This window comes from Somniosus microcephalus, unplaced genomic scaffold, assembly GCF_052327205.1.
Source record: "Somniosus microcephalus isolate GS21.2 unplaced genomic scaffold, FLI_Smic_1.0 unresolved_chr9, whole genome shotgun sequence".
Lineage (NCBI taxonomy): Eukaryota > Metazoa > Chordata > Chondrichthyes > Squaliformes > Somniosidae > Somniosus > Somniosus microcephalus.
Genome location: NW_028225187.1, coordinates 42227313 through 42248043, shown reverse-complemented (window position 1 = coordinate 42248043; position 20731 = coordinate 42227313). Strand labels below are relative to the sequence as shown.

Below are 20731 nucleotides of genomic sequence, written 5' to 3'. Positions count from 1 at the left end.
TCGATGTATATCCTGTCCAATTTCTCTACACTTCCTCCTTTACTGTACAATTGGCAGCATCCTCTCCTTTAGTGAATACAGAGGCAAAGTGTTAATTTAGTACCTCAGTCATGTCCTCTGCTTCCACAAGATGATTGTCTTTTCGGTCCTTAATCGGCCCCACCTTTCCTTGGACTATTCTTTCACTATTTATATGTTGATAAAAGGCATTAGTGTTCCCTATTATGTTACCACTAATCATTTCTCATACATTCTCTTTGCACCTCTGTTGCTGTTGTGTGTTTATTACACTAGTGGCAGCGTTAGTGCAACAGCAACGTACTTAAATTTACAAAGACTCAAACTGTTACTGAATTAACTGAATCGCTTTTACGTTTCCACAGTGGGGAAAGGAAAGGCTGCTGATTGATAGTTTCATTGGACGCACGTGTGCGGGCACACACACAAATGGAGAATTATGATTGTAAAACAGCAGTCACATCCACCACTTGTACATTCATGGTGTTTTCTGAGATCCCAGAGCTACCAGCTGCTGTACTGATGGGGGAGGAGGGACTTGATATCATGTTAAAAAGGCAATGTTCTCCTTCTCATTTTAATATTTCCGTCTAACCCACCTTTAATATAATATTTGTTACAGAGCATTATAGCCTGGGAACGCCTGTCACCACCATGGTTGAAGGTTCAGACAAGGGAGAAGATCGAACATCTTCAACACGAATGAGAATGGACACAGGTTGGTTCAGATAATACTTTAAAATACAACTTCTATCCTGGCAAAAGTTCCAGATCTAGTGCCTGAACCTGCAGCTCACACAAGTAGATGGAGTAGGATAGGGGCTGAATAGAAAGCGGGAAGTGAGTGACCACCTAGAGGGATACCGCAGTCGCAGGTGGAAGGAACCCCTGAGTAATGGAACTATCCAATGGATAACTGACATTGGGGACTCTAAGGTGGATAGAGGCAGTGACTCAGAGGATCGTCTTCCTGAGCAACAGTGGCACCAGAGAGCAGGAGACCACCCCAAGTGGGGCAGGGGTGAGAGGCAGGTGGGGCACAGGAATAGGAGAGCTATACCGGTGGGAGATTCTATCATCAGTGGAATAGACAGACTCTTCTGCAGCCCTGAGCAGGTCAGGTATGATTACTTACCTCCCTGGTGCCAGAGGGAAGAATATCATGATACGTATGGGACTATCTCAGGGAAGCAAAGGGGAGCAGAAAATAGCCATGTTCGGAACCAATAACATGGATAGAAATACATTTATAGAGTGGCTATTAAGACTGAGGCATTAAACTAAGACACAAGGCCTCAAGCTGTTGAGCTCTGGATTGTTTTGCACTGAGCTGCTTAAGGCCGGTAATATGAGACTGGTCATTGTGTGGCTGCAGGGCTGGATCAGGGGGAAAGTTTCACGATCTTGGGGCATTAGAGTGAGTTCAGTCAGGAGGCAAAGGACGGCCACGATCTGAACCGACCAACAGCAATGGATTTACAGAAAAGTTGAATGGAGAAGTGGGAGGGTATCGGCTGATATGACTGGAGGATGGGGAATGTCCGGATCTGAGACTAGACTGCCGAATTACTAAAACTGTTGAAACAGGAACATGTGGGTAGGGATTTCCATGATGTTGACCCAGCGATGATGATGATCGGCGATATATGTCCAAGGCAGGTCGGTGTGTGACTTGGAGGGGAAATGGGAGCCAATGGTGTTCCCATGCGCCTTCTGCCTTTATCCTCCTGGGTGCTGTGATCGATTAACAATGAGACAGGACTGAGGATTGAATGGAACTCGGAGCGAAACGATCCTGATTATAACATTTTGAGGAGAGTGAAAATATAATTGTGGATGACAGTTTTACAAAAATTTCTATGTCCGCGCTGGATGTTTCCTGGAGTTATTTTAAGATAGAATCTATAAGCGTACAGCAAAGGAATAGGAAGGGGAATAGCACATTTTGCAGTGGGTTTTGCAGGCTATCGAGCAGCAGAGATGAGACAGAGAGGGAGGACTGTTTTCTGTTGAGCAACCTTCTGGAATATGTGTGCGCACCTGTGCAGGGAGACAGAGGAAAGTTAAGCAAGGATAGAAGCAAAAGACAGGAAGGAGAAAAGCAAAAGTGGCACTCAGAGAAATCAAGGGTTTAAATCAAACATGGCCACAGTAAATAATGATTCTAAAAGTTATAAGAGTGTTAAAAAACAAGCCTGAAGGATTTGTGTCTTAATACGAGGAGCATTAGTAATAAGGTGGATGAATTAGCTATGCAAATAGATGTAAACGGATATGATATAACTGGAATTACAGAGACATGGCTCCAGGGTGACCAAGGCTGGGAAATCAACATCCAGGGGTATTCAATATTCAAGAAAGACAGGCAAAAATGAAAAAGAGGTGGGGTAGCATTGCTGGTTAAAGAGGAGATTAACACAATAGTAAGGATGGATATTAGCTCTGATGACGTGGCATCTGTAAGAGTAGAACTGAGAAATACGAAGGGGCAGAAAACGTTAGTGGGAGTTGTATACAAACCACCAAACAGTAATGCTGAGGTTGGGGATGGCATTAAATGGTAAATTAGGGACGCGTGCAATAAGGGCACAGCAGTTATTATCGGTGACTTCAATCTACATATAGATTGGGCTAACCAAATTAGTAACAATACTGTGGAGGAGGAATTCCTGGACTGTATACGGGATGGTTTCCTGGACCAATATGTCGAGGAACCAACTAGAGATCAGGCCATCTTAGACTGGGTATTATGTAATGAGAAAGGATTAATTAGCAATATTGTTGGGCACGGCACCTTGGGGCGGAACAATCATAATAAGAGAGAATTCTTCAGTAAGATGGAGAGTGAAGTATTTGAATCAGAGACAAGGATCCTGAATTTAAATAAAGGAAACTACAATGGTATGAGGCACGATTTGGCTAGGATGGATTGGGGAACGTTACTTAAAGGGTTGATAGTGGGTAGGCAATGGCAAACATTTAAAGATCGCATGGATGAACGACAGAATTTGTTGATCCCTGTTTGGCATAAAAATAAAACACAAAAGGTGACTCAGACGTGGCTAACAAGGGAAATTAGGGATAGCATAAGATCCAAGGAGAGGACATATAAATTGGCCAGAAAAAGCAGCAAACCTGAGGATTGGGTGCAGATTAGGATGCAGCAAAGTAGGACAAAGGGATTAATTATGAGGGGGAAAATAGAGTATGAGAGTAAGCTTGCAGAGAACATAAAAACTGACTGTAAAAGCTTCTATAGATATGTGAAGAGAAAAAGATTGAAGTCAAGCATAGGTCCCTTGCAGTCAGAAACAGGGGAATTTATAATGTGGAAAAAAGAAAGGGCAGACCAATTAAATACATACTTTGGTTCTGTGTTCACAAAGGAGGACACAAGTAACCTCCCAGATATGCCAGAGAACACAGGGCCTGATGAGAGGAAGGAACTGAATGAAATCAATATTTGTAGGGAAATGGTGCAAGGGAAATTGACGGGATTGAAGGCCGATAAATCCCTTGGGCCTGATAATTTACATCCTATGGTACTTAAGGAAGTGGCCCTAGAAAGAGTAGATGCATTGCTGGTCATCTTCCAAAATTCTATAGACTCTGGAACAGTTCCCATGGATTGGAGTGTTGTTCATGTAAACCCACTATTCAAAAAAGGTGGTACAGAGAAAACAGGGAATTATAGACTGGTAAGCCTGACATCGGCAGTTGGGAAAATGCTAGAGTCCATTACAAAAGATTTAATAGCAGAGCATTTGGAAAACAGTGACAGGATTGGACAATGTCAACATGGATTAAGAAAGGTAAATCATGCTTGATAAATCTATTGGAATTTTTTGAGGATGTTACTGGTAGAATAGATAAGGGAGAACCAGTGGATGTGGTGAATTTGGACTTTCAGAAGGCTTTTGATAAGTTCCCGCCTAAGAGATTAACGTGTAAAGTTAAAGCACATGGGATTGGGTGTAAGGTACTGAATCGGATAAAGAATTGGTTGGCAGACAGGAAGCAAAGAGTTGGAATAAACAAGTATTTTTCCGAGTGGCAGCCAGTGACTAGTGGGGTACCGCAGTGATCGGTGCTAGGACCCCAACTATTCACAATATATATTAATGATCTAGATGAGGGAACTAGTTGTAATATCTCCAAGTTTGCTGATGACACAAAGCTTGGTGGACGTGTGTGCTGTGAGGAGGATGCCGAGAAACTCCAGTATGATATGGACAGTTTGCGTGATTGTCAGATGCATGGCAGATGCGTTATTATGTGGATAAATGCGAGGTTATCCACTTTGCTGGAAAAAACAGGAAGGCAGATTATTATCTGACGGCAATAGACTGGGAGAAGGGGAAGTGCAACGAGACCTGGGTGTCCTTGTGCACCAGTCGCTGAAGGTAATCATGCAGGTGCAGCAGGCGGTTAAGAAGGCAAATGGTATGTTGGCCTTCATAGCGAGAGGGTTTGAGTATAGGAACAAGGATGTCTTGCTGCAGTTGTACAGGGCCTTGGTGAGACAACATCTTGAGTATTGTGTGCAGTTTTGGTTGCCTTATCTGAAGAAGGATGTTCTTGCCATGGAGGGTGTGCAGCAATAATTCCCCAGACTGATTCCTGGGATGGCAGGAATGATGTATGAGGAAAGATTGGGTCGATTAGGTTTATATTCGCTGGAGCTTAGAAGAATAAGAGGGGATCTCATTGAAACTTATAAAATTCTAACAGGACTAGAAAGACTAGATGGCGGGGGAGTCAAGAACCAGGGGTCACAGTCTAATGATGAGGGGTAAGCCATTTAGGACAGAGATGAGGATGAATTTCTTCTCCCAGAGAGTGGTGAACCTCTGGAATTCTCCACCACAGAAGGCAGTTGAGGCCAATTCATTAAATATATTCCAGAAGGAGTTAGACATACTTCTTAAGGCTAAAGGGATATGGAGAGAAAGCAGGGACAGTGTACTGAATTTGGACGATCAGCGGCGGCGGAGCTAACAAAACCGAGGCGGCAGGAGCAGGTAGGCCCCGCGGCAGACCTGGTGGAGTGAGGCGGCGGCGGAGTGAGCTAACCAGACCAATGCAGCTGCAGCATCAGCAGCAGGTAGGCCCACAGCAGCGGCGGACCTGGGTGGAGAGAGGCGGTCGCAGAGCGAGCTAACAAATCCGAGGCGGCAGCAGCAGGTAGGCCCAACAGCAGCGGCCGACCTAGGTGAGGCAGCAGCGGCGGAGTGAGCTAACAAAACTGAGGCGGCAGCAGCAGGTAAGCCCCACAGCGGCGGTGGACCTGGGTGGAGAGAGGCGGTCGCGGAGCGAGCTAACAAAACCGAGGCAGCAGCAGCAGGTACACCCCCCAGCGGCGGCGGCCCTGGGTGGAGAGAGGCGGTCGCGGAGCGAGCTAACACAACCGAGGCAGCAGCAGCAGGTAGGCCCCCCAGCAGCGGCGGACCTGGGTTGAGAGAGGCGGTCGCGGAGCGAGCTAACAAAACCAAGGCGGCAGCAGCAGGTAGGCCCCCCAGCAGCGGTGGACCTGGTAGAAGCGGCGGCGGCAGAGCTAACTTATAATCGAGGCGGCAGCAGCAGTTAGGCCCCACAGGTGGTGGACCTGGGTGAAGTGAGAGCCTGAGGATACAAAGTGGCGGTGAGGAGCAGGTAGGCTTAACAATCTCAGAGCGGGAGAGAGAGAAGTAAAAAGTAATGGAAGTGTGACATCACCAGAAAGCAGGTAAATGATTGGTTGGTGAATATTTCACTCTTCCTCCTTTTTTCCAAACTTAAACTCAGTGGTTTATAGTTTCTAAGTTCTCTCTGGTATAATGGGGACTGTTGGTAAATAAGGACCCTTGAATATATCATTTAATTATACTGTAATTGGTGGTATTGATTGGAATTAATTTAATTTGAATTAATTAAAGGGTAAATCATGGCAGGAGAGCTCGGCCCCGTGGTATACTCCTGTGCTATGAGGGATATCAGCGACACTTCCTGTGTCCCTGACAACAATGTGTGCAGAAAGTGTATCCAGCTGCAGCTACTGGCAGACCGCATTGCAGCACTGGAGCTGTGAATGGATACATACTGGAGCATTCGCGAGGCTGAGGATGTCATTGATATCATTTTTAATCTGTTCGCCACACCGCAGGCAAACGTTGCACAGGCAGAAAAGGAAGGGTTGACCACTAGGCAGAATAGTAGGTGCAGGCAGGTAGTGCAGAAGTCTTCTGTGGTCATCCCCCTCTCAAACAGATATACCACTTTGTATATTGTTGAAGGGGATGGCTTATCAAGGGAAGGCAGCAGCAGCCAACATCCTGGCACCAGGGGTGGTTCTGCTGCACAGGATGGGAGGAAAAAGAGGGGTAGAGCTACAGTAATAGGGGATTCTATTGTAAGGAGAATAGATAGGCGTTTCTGCGGCCGCAAATGAGACTCCAGGATGGTGTGTTGCCTCCCTGGTGCAAGGGTCAAGGATGTCTCAGAGCGGCTGCAGAACATTTTGGAAGGGGAGGGTGAACAGCCAGTTGGCATGGTGCATAAAGGTACCAACGATATAGGTAAAAAACGGGATGAGGTCCTAAAAGCTGAATATAGGGAGTTAGGAGGTAAATTTAAAAAATAGGACATCAAAGGTAGTAACCTCAGGATGGCTAACATTGCCACGTGCTAGTCAGAGTAGAAATAGAAGGATATTTCAGATGAATACATGGCTAGAGGATAGGTTCAAGTGGGAGGGATTCAAATTCCTGGGACATTGGAACCGGTTCTGGGGGAGGAGGGACCAGTACAAACCGGACGGTTTACACCTGGGCAGGACCAGGACCGATGTCATAGGGGGAGATTTTGCTAGTGATCTGGGGGAGGATTTAAACTAAAATGGCAGTGTGTTGGGAACCTGAGCAGGGAGACAGAGGAAAGGGAAACAAGGATAGAAGCAAAAGACAGGAAGGAGAAAAACAAAGGTGGCAGTCAGAGAAATTAAGGGTTTTTAATCAAACATGGCCACAGTAAATAATAATTATAAAATGTCTAAGAGCATTACAACAACAAGCCTGAAGGCTTTGTGTCTTAATGCAAGGTGCATTCTTAATAAAGAGGATGAATTAGTTGCACAAATAGAGGTAAATGAACTTGATATGATAGGGATTACGGAATCATGGCTCCAGGGTGGCCAAGGCTGGGAAGTCAATGGCCTAGAAATTGAGTGGGCTTTGCGCCCATTTTGCGGCGCTAGAGGTCATTGCGCTGGACTTACAGCCGGTTCAGAAATTCCCTGGGGCCCTACCATCGGCGGTAGACCGGTTGCGCTGCGCCAGCACCGATGATGCCATCGGTGGGCGCAGCGTCCCGGTTGCCGTGGTGACGTGCCCCAGCGCCGAAATTGAGTTGCGGCCGCCTCGCCCATGGCAGCCGCAACTAAGACTCTGGCAACCGAGTCTTACAGGAGTTTGCGCCGGCGCATTAAGGTCGCGCGGCAGCCGGCCGCTTTCCCGCCTGCTCGCACCTCCCTCCCCGAACTCCTCCACCCCCCCACCCCCGCGGAACAGATGCTTCTGGGCTGCGAGCCCGGCACTTCCCCGAGTTGCCGGGCTCATTTTTGTGAAGATTTTACCGGCCAGCGGGCGGGTGCAGGCAGCTCCTCCTTAACTGAAGGAGGAGGCCTGCACTTCCCGAGCCTGCCGCACCGCATCGGGCGCCGGAATAGCGCCGCAATGCGGCAGGTAGCGCCCATTTTCAGGCGCAAACACCCTTCAGTAGCGCTGGCAGCCGTTTGGGCGCGGCGCTACTGAATTTTTGGCGCGCGCAGGGGGACTTAGCGCCGACGCTAACTTTCCGGCGCTAAAGCCCTGGCGCGGCGCCAACTGAATTTCTCGGCCAATATACAGGAAAGATAGGCAAAAAGGAAAAGGAGGTGCAGTAGTATTGCTGGATAAAGAGGGGAATAACACAATTGTAAGGAAGGATATTATCTCTGATGATGTGGAATCTGTATGGGTAGAACTGAGAAATACCAAGGGGCACAACTCGTTAGTGGGAGTGGTATATTGACCTCCAAACAGTAATGCGCAGGTTGGGGTGGCATTAAACGGAAAATTAGAGATGCGTTCAATAAGGGCACAGCAGTTATCATGGGTGACTTTAATCTGGGCTAACCAAATCAGTAACAATAATGTGGAGGAGGAATTCCTGGAGTGTATACGGGCTGGATTCCTGGACCAATATTTCGAGGAACCAACTAGAGATCAGGCCATCTTAGACTGGGTATTATGTAATGAGAAAGGATTAATTAGCAATCTTGTTGTGCGATGCCCCTTGGGTCAGAGCGATCATAATATTATAGAATTCTTCATTAAGATGGAGAGTGAAGTAGTTGACTCAGAGACTGGGGTCCTGAATTTAACTAAAAGAAACTACGATGGTATGAGGAGCGAGTTGGGTAGGATTGATTGGGGAATGTCATGCAAAGGGTTGACGGTGGATAGGCAACGGCAAACATTCAAAATTCGCATTGATGAACTACAGAATTTATTCATCCCAGTTTGGCATAAAAATAAAACAAAAAAGGTGATTCAACCGTTGCTAACAAAGGAACTTAGGGATAGCATAAGATCCAAGGAGAGGACATATAAATTGTCCAGAGAAAGCAGTAAACCTGAGGATTGGGCGAAGTTTAGGATTCAACAAAGGAGGACAAAGGGATTAATGAAGAAGGGGAAAATAGAGTATGAGAGTAAGCTTGCAGGAAACATACAAACTGACTGTTAAAGCTTTTATAGGTATGTGAAGAGAAAAAGTTTGGTAAAGTCAAGCGTAGGTCCCTTGCAGTCAGAATCAGGGGAATTTATAATGGGGAACTAAGAAGTGGCGGACCAATTAATTACATACTTGTGTTCTGTTTTCACAAAGGAGGACACACATAACTCCCAGAGATGTCGGGAACATAGGATCAAATGAGAGGGAGGAACTGAAAGAAATCAGTATATATAGGGAAATGGTGTTGGGGAAATTGATGGGATTGAAGGCCAATAAATCCCCAGTGCCTGATAATCTACATCGTAGGGCAGTTAAGGAAGTGGCCCTAGAAATAGTAGATGCATTGCTGGTCATCCTCCAAAATTCGACAGACTCTGGAACAGTACCCATGGATTGGAGGGTAGTTAAGGTACCACACTATTCAAAAAAGGTAGTAGAGAGTAAACGGGGAAGTATTGACCAGTAAGCCTGACATCGGTAGTGGGGAAAATGCTAGAGCCCATTATAAAATATGTAATAGCAGAGCACTTGCTAAACAGTGACAGGATCGGACAAAGTCAACATGGATTTACAAAAGGTAAATCATGCTGGACTAATCTACTGGAAATTTTTGAGGATGTAACTGGTAAAATAGATAAGGGAGAACCAGTGGATGTGGTGTATTTGGAATTTCAGAAGGCTTTCGATAATGTTCCGCATAAGAGATTAGCGTGTAAATTTAAGGCACATGGGATTGGGGGCAAGGTATTGACTTGGATAGAGAACTAGTTGGCAGACAGAAAGCAAAGAGTTGGAATAAATGGGTCTTTTTCCGAGTGGGAGGCAGTGACTACTGGGGTACCGCAGGGATCGGTGTCAGGACCCCAGCTATTCACAATATATATTAATGATCTAGATGAGGGAACGAGATGTAATATCTCCAAGTTTTTGGAAGACACAAAGCTGGGTGTGCGTATGTGCTGTGAGGAGGATGCCGCGAAACTTCCGTATGATTTGGACAGGTTGGGTGATTGGGCAGAAGCATGGCAGATGCAATATAACGTGGATAAATGCGAGGTTATCCACTTTGTTGTCAAAAACAGGAAGGCAGATTAGTATCTGAATGGCAATAGATTGGGAGAAGGGGAAGTGCAATGATACCTGGGTGCCCTTGTGCACCAGTCGCTGAAGGTAAGCATGCAGGTGCAGCAGGCGGTTAAGAAGACATATGGTATGTTGGCCTTCATAGCGAGAGGGTTCAAGTAGAGGAACAAGGATGTCTTGCTGCAGTTGTACAGGGCCTTGGTGAGACCACATCTTGACTATTGTGTGTAGTTTTGTTCGCCTTATCTGAGGAAGGGTGTTCTTGCCATGGAGGGAGTGCAGCGGAGATTCACCAGCCTGATACCTGTGATGGCAGGAATGACGTATGAGGAGAGATTGGGTCGATTGGGCTTATACTCGCTGGAGTTTAGATGAATGAGGGGGGATCTGATTGAAACTTATATAATTCTAACAGGACTAGACAGACTAAATGCAGGATGGATGTTCCCGATGGCCGTGGAGTCCAGAACCAGGCGTCACAGTCTAAGGATAAGGGGTAAGCCATTTAGGACAGAGATGAGGGGGAATTTCTTCACTCAGAGATTGGTGAACCTGTGGAATTCTCTACCAAAGAAGGCAGTAGAGGCCAATTCATTAAATATATTCAAGAAGGAGTTAGATATATTTCTTAAGGCTAAAGGGGTCAAGGGATATGGAGAAGAGGCAGGGACAGGGTACTTAATTTCGATGATCAGCCACGATCTCATTGAATGGCGGAGCAGGTTCGAGGGGCCGATTGACCTACTCCTGCTTCTCTCTTCTATGTTTCTATGTCTATGTTTCTATTAAAGAATACTTTGAGAATATTTACTGATACAGTGGATGATGGGGTGGCTGGAACCGATAAGCTGTCGATAAGTCATGTTTGACAAATCTGACTTTATAGGTTGAGGAATGTAGCACATGCGATGTATGTGCGTTTTCAGGAGGTGTTTGTTAATGTGGTCCTTTGCGTTCACAGATCGGAACTCGACAATCAATATGTGCTTGACAAAGTGCAACGATTACCAGCTGTTCCAGTTGACGAAATTCTACCGGGACAGACTGGAACAGGCGGTTGAAGAGGGTGTGGAGGGACTCAGTCTCGGGTTAACAGGCGAGGAGCATTTCAGTGGACCAGAGTATCAGGTGAGTGGGAGGGACACAGAATGAGTTTAGTTTATTCTACGTCACAGCGCTGACTGAATATCCTAACATAGGAACAAAGGAATTACTCGATGAGGTGTATGTAATTCCCCTACAAACATCCTGATAATCGAATGCTGCAATTATAATAGAGTTGTTGACTAATCGATCTCTATCAATTAATCTACAACAGACCCAGACATGAGGTGAGGAAAACCCGAGAGGTGGCGAGCTTTGGGAACCGTAGAACCAAAGACACCTCTTCCTCCCAAGCATGCTACACTTACCACATCATATCTCAGATTACTCATACAAGGCAATCCCAAATGTGATTTTCTGAAATAAATCTATCTAATTTGCCATTTAATGAATCAATACAAACTGTTTCTGCCATCTCTCTAGGGAGCCTGTCCCCCAGATTGACCACTCGCTCACTGAAATATTGTTTCCACAGATTAGTTTTGAATTTACCCTCCAAGCGCAGGCCGTGTCCACTGATTGTAGTATACTGGACAAAGTGAAACAGCAATAATATTACCTCAAACTTCTCTTTTCCAGTGAGAACATGCCCAATTTACACATTAGCTCCTCTTAATCCAACCCCTCCACCCTCTCAATCACTCTAGTTGCTGTCTTCAATAGCTGTGATAGCGTTTCTGTACTGAGGCAAGCAGAACTGTACACCGTATTCTCAGTGCGCTCACACCAATGATTAATAAAGTAGCGGGATTATCTCACTACATCTGCTTGATATTGATCTGTTAGCACATCCAAAATCTGATTTTCTTTCCTCACTGCCACTGAGAATTGTTGCAATATCAAATATTGGAATCTGAGAATGTTACTGAATGGAATTGGCAAAATATCAAAGAAATGGATAAAACTGCAAATATTGTGAAACTGAAACAATGATACGAAGAGGTGTAAATACCAAGCGGAACCGTCAGTATCTGTACAAAGAACAGGGGAATGGTTCTGGTATAACACTTGCGTGGACTGAATACAAAGGGAAACGGTTTTAGTGGGACTGGGAAAAGGAGAGACCAGAGGCAACAGACAGGAGTTAGAGGGAAGGCAATGAACTGAGTGACCAGGAAACTACTTAATATTAAATCGGGGAAATGTCAGATGACACCAAAAAATCACCTCTGGGTTAATGAAAAGACATTAAAAAACAGAGGAGCTCATATGGTGAAATATTGAGTCACAAAGAAAGGAAACAAGACAAAAAAAGCAGTGTGGGGCTGGAAAAACCGGACTCTCCCCATTCAATAAAGTGCAATTGTTTCTTTTCAACTCCGATTCACTTAGTCTAATCCCACCAATCTAATCCCAACCGCCTGTTCACTACCCATTACTGTAAATATCCCACCTAGTGTAATCACAACCTCCTGCTCACTACCCATTACCGTTAATATCCCACCTAGTGTAATCCCAACCTCCTGCTCACTGCCCATTACCGTTAATATCCCACCTAGTCTAATCCCAACCTCCTGCTCACTACCCATTACTGTTAGTATCCCACCTAGTCTAATCCCAATCTCCTGCTCACTACCCATTACTGTTAATATCCCACCTAGTCTAAACTCAACCTCCTGCTCACTGCCCATTACTGTTAATATCCCACCTAGTCTAAACTCAAACTCCTGCTCACTGCCCATTACCGTTAATATCCCAACAATCTAATCCCAACATTCTGCTCACTTCCCATTACCGTTAATATCCCACCTAGTCTAAACTCAACATCCTGCTCACTGCCCATTACAGTTAATATCCCACCAATCTAATCCCAACCTCCTGCTCACTGCCCATTACTGTTAATATCCCACCTAGTCTAATCCCAACCTTCTGCTCACTACCCATTACTGTTAATATCCCACCTAGTATAATCCCAACCTCCTCCTCACTACCCATTACCATTAATATCCCACCTAGTCTAATCCCAACCTCCTGCTCACTACCCATTAGCGAGAATATCCCACCTAGTCTAATTCCCAACCTTCTGCTCACTACCCATTATCGTTCATTTCCCTCCTCGTCTAATCCCAGCCTACTGTTCACTACGCATTATTGTTCATATACCACCTGGTGTAAACCCAAACTGCTGATCAGTGCCCATTACTGTTAATATCCCATCTAGTCTAATCCAAACCTCCTGTTCACTACCCATTACTGTTAATATCCCATCTAGTCAAATCCCAACCTCCTGCTCACTGCCCATTACTGTTAATATCACACCTAGTCTAATCCCAACCTGCTGCTCACTACCCAGTACCGTGAATATCCCACCTAGTCTAATCACAACCTCATCCTCATTAGCCATTAGCGTGAATATCCCACCTAGTCTAATTCCCAACCTCCTGCTCACTCCCCATGTCCGTAAGTATCCCACCCTGTCTTATCCCAAACTCCTGCTGACTGCCCATTACTGTTAATATCCCACCTAGTCTAATCCGAACCATCTGCTGACTACACATTACCGTTAATATCCCAGTAGTCTAATCCCATCCCCCTGCCTGCTGTGCCTTACCAATAACATCCCACCCTGTCGAATCCCAACCTCCTGCTCACTACCAATTACAGTTAATATCAAACCTAGTCTAATCCCAACCTCCTGCTCACTACACATTACCATTAATATCCCACCTAGTCTAATCCCAACCTCCTGCTCATTGCCCATTACTGTTAATATCTCACCTATTCTAATCCCAACCTCCTGTTCACTACCCATTATCGTTCATACCCCACCTCATATAATCCCAACCTCCGGCTCAATGCCCATTACCGTTAATATCCCACATAGCCTAATCCCAACCTCGTTCTCACTACCCATTACCATTAAAATCCCACCTAGTCAAATCCCAACATCCTGCTCACTACACATTAACTTCAATATCCCACCTAGTCTAATCCCAAACTCCTGCTCACTACAAATTACCGTTAATATCCAACGTAGTCTAATCCCAAACTCCTCCTCACTACCCATTACCGTTAATATCCAACCTAGACTAATCCCAACCTCTGGTTCACTACCCATTACCGTTAATATCCCACCTAGTCTAATCCCAACCGCCTGCTCACTACCCATTACCATTAATATCCAAACTAGTCTAATCCCAACCTCCTGTTCACTACCCATTACTGTTAATATCCCACCTAGTCTAATCCCAACCTCCTGCTCACTATCCATTACAGTTAATATCCCATCTAGTCTAATCGCAACCTTCTGCTCTCTACCCATTACAGTTAATTTCCCAGCTAGTCTAATCCCAACCTTCTGCTCACTACCCATTACTGTTAATATCCCACATAATCTAATCCCAACCTCCTGCTCAATATCCATTACCGTTAATATCCCACCTTTCTAATCCCAACCTCCTGCTCACTGCCCATTACCGTTAATATCCCACCTGGTCTAATCCCAACCACTTGTTCACTATCCATAGCAGTTAATATCCCACCTAGTCTAATCCAAACATCCTGCTCACTATCCAATACCGTTAATATCCCGCCAAGACTAATCCCAACCTCCTGCTCTCCGCCCATTACCGTTAATATCCCACCTACTCTACTCCCAACCTCCTGTTCACTGCCCATTACTGTTAATATCCCAACTAGTCTAATCGCAACCTTCTGCCCTCTACCCATTAGGGTGAATATCCCACCTAGCCTAATCACAACCTCCTGCTCACTACCCATTACCGTGAATATCCCACCCAGTCTTCTCCCAAACTGCTTCTCACTGCCCATTAACGTTAATATCCCACTAGTCTAATCCCATCCTCCTGCCTGCAGCCCATTACCGTTAATATCCCACCTAGTCTAAACCCAACATCCTGCTCACTAACCAATACCGTTAATATCCCACCCAGTCAAATCCCAACCGCCTGCTCACTACCCATTATCGTGCATATCTCACCTCTACTAATCCCAACCTCCTGCTCTCCGCCCATTACCGTTAATATCCCACCTACTCTACTCCCAACCTCCTGTTCACTGCCCATTACTGTTAATATCCCAACTAGTCTAATCGCAACCTTCTGCCCTCTACCCATTAGGGTGAATATCCCACCTAGCCTAATCACAACCTCCTGCTCACTACCCATTACCGTGAATATCCCACCCAGTCTTCTCCCAAACTGCTTCTCACTGCCCATTAACGTTAATATCCCACTAGTCTAATCCCATCCTCCTGCCTGCAGCCCATTACCGTTAATATCCCACCTAGTCTAAACCCAACATCCTGCTCACTAACCAATACCGTTAATATCCCACCCAGTCAAATCCCAACCTCCTGCTCACTACCCATTATCGTGCATATCTCACCTCTACTAATCCCAACCTCCGGCTCAAAACACATTACAGTTAATATCCCACCCAGTCTAATCCCAACCTCCTGCTCACTAGCCATTACTGCGAATATCTCACCTAATCTCATCCCAACCTCCTGCTCATTACCAATTACCATTAATATCCCACCGACTCTAATCCCAACCTCCTGCTCATTACCAATTACAGTTAATATCCCACCTAGTCTAATCCCAACCTCCTGCTCTCTATCAATTACTGTTAATATCCCTCCTGATCTAATCCCAATCTTAAGCTCTCTACCCATTACTGTTAATATCCCACCTACTCTATCAACATTCTGCTCACTGCCCATTTCCATTAATATCCCACCTGCTCTAATCCCAACCCCTTGTTCACTACCCATTACTGTTAATATCCTGCCTATTCTAATCCCAACATCCTGCTCAAAACCCATTACTGTTAATATCCCAACTAGTCTAATCGCAACCTCCTGCACACTACCAATTACTCTTAATACACCACCTAGTCTAATCCCAAACGCCTGCTCACTACCCATTACTGTTAATATCGCTCCCAGTCTAATCCCAACCTACTGCTCATTACCCATTACTGTTAAGATCGCACCAAGGCTAATCCCAAGCTCCAGCTCACTACCCATTACCGTGAATATTCCACCTAGTCTAATCCGAACCATCTGCTCACTACCCATTACCGTTAATATCCAACTAGTCTAATCCCATTCTCCTGCCCGCTGCCCATTACCGATAACATCCCACCCAGTCGATGCCCAACCTCCTGCTCACCACCAATTACAGTTAATATCCCACCTTGTCTAATCCCAACCTCCTGCTCACCTACCAATTACTGTTAATATCCCATCTAGTCTAATTCAAACCTGCTGCTCATTACGATTACCATTAATATCCCACCTAGTCTAATCCCAGCCTGCTGCTCACTACCGATATCCGGTAATATCCCAACTACTCTAATCCCAACCTCCTGCTCACTACACATTACCGTAAATATCCCACCAATCAAATCTCAGCCTCCTGCTCACTGCCCATTACTGTTAACATCCCACCTAGTCTAATCCCAACCTCCTGCTCACTACCCATTACTGTTAATATCCCACCTAATCTATTCCCAACCTCCTGCTCAATATCCATTACCGTTAATATCCCACCTAGTCTAATCCCAACCTCCTGCTCACTGCCCATTACTGTTAATATCCCACCTATTCTATCACAACATCCTGCTCACTGCCCATTACAGTTAATATCCCACCTGGTCTAATCCCAACCACTTGTTCACTATCCATAACAGTTAATATCCCACCTAGTCTAATCCAAACATCCTGCTCACTATCCAATACCGTTAATATCCTGCCAAGTCTAATCACAACCTCCTGCTCTCCGCCCATTATCGTTAATATCCCACCTACTCTACTCCCAACCTCCTGTTCACTGCCCATTACTGTTAATATCCCAACTAGTCTAATCGCAACCTGCTGCTCACTACCCATTAGGGTGAATATCCCACCTAGTCTAATCACAACCTCCTGCTCACTACCCATTACCGTGAATATCCCACCCAGTCTTATCCCAAACTGCTGCTCACTGCCCATTACCGTTAATATCCCACTAGTCTAATCCCATCCTCCTGCCCGCAGCCCATTACCGTTAATATCCCACCTAGTCTAGCCCAACATCCTGCTCACTAACCAATACCGTTAATATCCCACCCAGTCGAATCTCAACCTCCTGCTCACTACCCATTATCGTTCATATCCCAACTCTACTAATCCCAACCTCCGGCTCACTGCCCATTACCGTTAGTATCGCACCCAGTCTAATCCCAACCTCCTGCTCACTGCCCAGTACTGTTATTATCCCACCTAGTCTAATCCTATCCTCCTGCTCATTACCAATTACCATTAATATCCCACCTACTCTAATCCCAACCTCCTGCTCACTACCCATCACTGTTAATATCCCACCTAGTCTAATCCCAACCTCCTGCTCACTACCCATTAATGTTAGTATCCCTCCTGGTCTAATCCCAACCTCCTGCTCACTATCAATTACTGTTAATATCCCACCTATTCTATCAACATCCTCCTCACTGCCCATTACCATTAATATCCCACCTGGTCAAATCACAACCCCTTGTTCACTACCAATTACTGTTAATATCCCACCTAGTCTAATCCCAACCTACTGGTCAATACCCATTACTGTTAATATCCCACCTAATCTAATCGCAACCTCCTGCTCACTACACATTACAGTTAATTTCCCAGCTAGTCTAATCCAAACCTCCTGATCACTAGCCATGACTGTTAATATCCTACCTAGTCTAATCCCAACCCCCTGCTCACTACCCTTTACTGTTAATATCCCACCTAGACTAATCCCAACCTCCTGCTGAATATCCATTACCGTTAATATCCCACCTAGTCTAATTGCAACCTCCTGCTCACTGCCCATTACTGCTAATATCCCACCTATTCTATCACAACATCCTGCTCACTGCCCATTACCGTTAATATCCCACCTACTCTACTCCCAACCTGCTATTCACCGCCCATTACTGTTAATATCCCAACTAGTCTAATCGCAACCTCCTGCTCTCTACCAATTACTGTTAATATCCCTCCTGGTCTAATCCCAATCTCATGCTCTCTACCCATTACAGTTAATATCCCACCTAGTCTACTCCCAACCTCCTGCTCACTGCCCATTACTGTTAATATCCCACCAAGTCTAATCGCAACCTCCTGCTTACTAACCATTACCGTAAATATCCCACCCAGTCTTATCCCAAACTCCTGCTCCCTGCCCATTACCATTAATATCCCAATAGTGTAATCCAATCCTCCTGCCCGCAGCCCATTACTGTTAATATCCCACCTAGTCTAATCCCAACATCCTGCTCACTATCCAATACCGTTAATATCCCACCTAGTCTAATCCCAACCTACTGCTCGCTACACATTACCGTTAATATCCCACCTAGTCTATTCCCAACCTGCTGCTCATTTCCAATTACCGTTAATATCCCACCTACTCTAATCCCAACCACCTGCTCACTACCCATCACTGTTAATATCCCACCTAGTCTACTGCCAACCTCCTGCTCACTACCCATTACTGTTAAATCCCTCCTGGTCTAATCTCAATCTCATGCTCTCTACCCATGACAGTTAATATCCCACCTAGTGTATTCCCAACCTCCAGCTCACTGCCCATTACTGTTAATATCCCACCTAGTCTAATCCCAACCTCCTGCTCACTACCCATTACTGTTAATATCCCACCTAGTCTAATCCCAACCTCATGGTCATTGCCCATTACCGTGAATAACCCACCTAGTCTAATACCAACCTTGTGCTCACCACCCATTACCGTTAATATCCCACTTAGTCTAATCCCAACTTCCTGCTCACTGCCCATTATTGTTAATATCACAACTGTTCTAATCGCAACCTCTTGTTTACTACCCATTACCCTTAATATCCCACCAAGTCTAATCCCAACCACCTGCTCACTGCCCATTACTGTTTATATCCAAACTAGTCTAATCGCAACCTCCTGCTCACTTCCCATTAGGGTGAATATCCCACCTAGATTAATCACAACCTCCTGCTCACTACACATTACCGTGAATATTCCACTCAGTCTTATCCCAAGCTCCTGCTCACTGCCCATTAATGTTAATATCCCACTCGTCTAATCCATCCTTCTGCCCGCCCCGCATTACCGGTAATATCCCACCTAGTCTAATACCAACAAGCTTCTCACTATCCAATTCTGTTAATATCCCAGCCAGTCGAAACCCAACCTCCTGCTCACTACCCATTACTGTTAATTTCGCACCCACTCTAATCGCAACCACATGCTCTCTACCCATTACTGTTAATGTCCCACCTGCTCTAACCCCAACCTCCTGCTCACTACCCATTACTGTTAATCTCCCGCCATTCTAATCCCAACCTCCTGCTCACTGCCCATTACTGTTAAAATCCCACCTAGTCTAATCCAAACCTCCTGCTCACTACTTACTGACGTTAATATCCCACCTAGTCTCATCCCAACCTCCTGCTCATTACCAATTGCCGTTAATATCCCACCTAGTCTCATCCCAACCTCCTTCTCATTACCAATTACCGTTAACATCCCACCTAGTCTAATCCCAACCTGCTGCTCATTACCCATTGCTGTGATTATCCCACCTAGTCTAATCCCAACCTCCTGCTCATTACACATTACTGTTACTATCCCACCTAGTCTAATCACAACCTCCTGCTCATTACCCATTACTGTTATTATCCCACCTAGTCTAAACGCAACCTCATGCTCTCTACCCATTACTGTTAATATCCCACCTAGTCTAATCCCAACATCCTGCCCTCTACCCATCACTGTTAATATCCAACCATTCTAATCCCAACCCCCTGCTCACTGCCTATTACTGTTAAAATCCCACCTAGTCTAATCCCAAACTCCTGCTCACTACCATTACCGTTAATATCCCACCTGGTCTAATCACAACCTCCTGCTCACCGCCCATTACCATTAATATCCCACCTAGTCTAATGCCAACCTTCTGCTCACTAACCATTTACCGTGAATATCCCACCCAGGCATATCCCAAACTCCAGCTCATTGAATATTACTGTTACCATCCCACCTAGTCTAATCCTAAAATCCTGCGCACTTACCATTACTGTTAATATCCCAACTAGCATAATCCCCACCTCCTGCTCACTGCCCATTACTGTTAATATCCCACCTAGTCTAACCCCAACCTCCTGCTCACTACCCATTACTGTTAATATCCCACCTAGTCTAATCCCCACCTCCTGTTCACTGCTCATTACTGTTAATATTCCACCTAGTCTAATCCCAACCTCCTGCTCACTACCCATTACAGCTAATATCCCACCTAGTCCAATCCCAAACTCCTGTTCTCTACCCATTACTGTTAATATCCCACCTAGTCTAATCCCAACCTCCTGCTCACTGCCCTTTACTGTTAATATCCCACCTAGTCTAACCCCAACCTCCTGCTCACTACCCATTACTGTTAATATCCCACCTAGTCTAATCCCAACCTCCTGCTCACTACCCATTACTGCTAATAACCAACCTAGTCCAATCCCAAACTCCTGTTCACTGCCCATTGCCTTTAATATCCCAATTTATCGAATCCCAAGCTCCTGCTCACTGCCCCTTATCGTTCATATCCCACCTACTCTAAGCCCAACCTGCTGCTCACTACCCATTACCGTGAATAACCAACCTAGACTAATCCCAACCTCCTGCTCACCACCCATTACCTTTAATACCCCACCTAGTCTAATCACAACCGCCTGCTCACTACCCATTTCTGTTAATATCCCACCTAGTCTAACCCCAACCTGCTGCTCACTACCCATTACTGT

At 45.4% G+C, this 20731-nt stretch overlaps 1 pseudogene across 1 annotated transcript in view; it reads left to right on the top strand.

The window, feature by feature from the left end:
• The first annotated feature begins 672 nt into the window (after positions 1-672).
• Positions 673-20731, top strand: part of LOC147085122 (NACHT, LRR and PYD domains-containing protein 3-like) — a 32538-nt pseudogene continuing 12479 nt past the window's right edge. Inside the window, exon 1 of the transcript XR_015075907.1 lies at positions 673-736. The product of XR_015075907.1 is annotated as an NACHT, LRR and PYD domains-containing protein 3-like (transcript). The remainder of the gene's footprint in view (positions 737-20731) is intronic.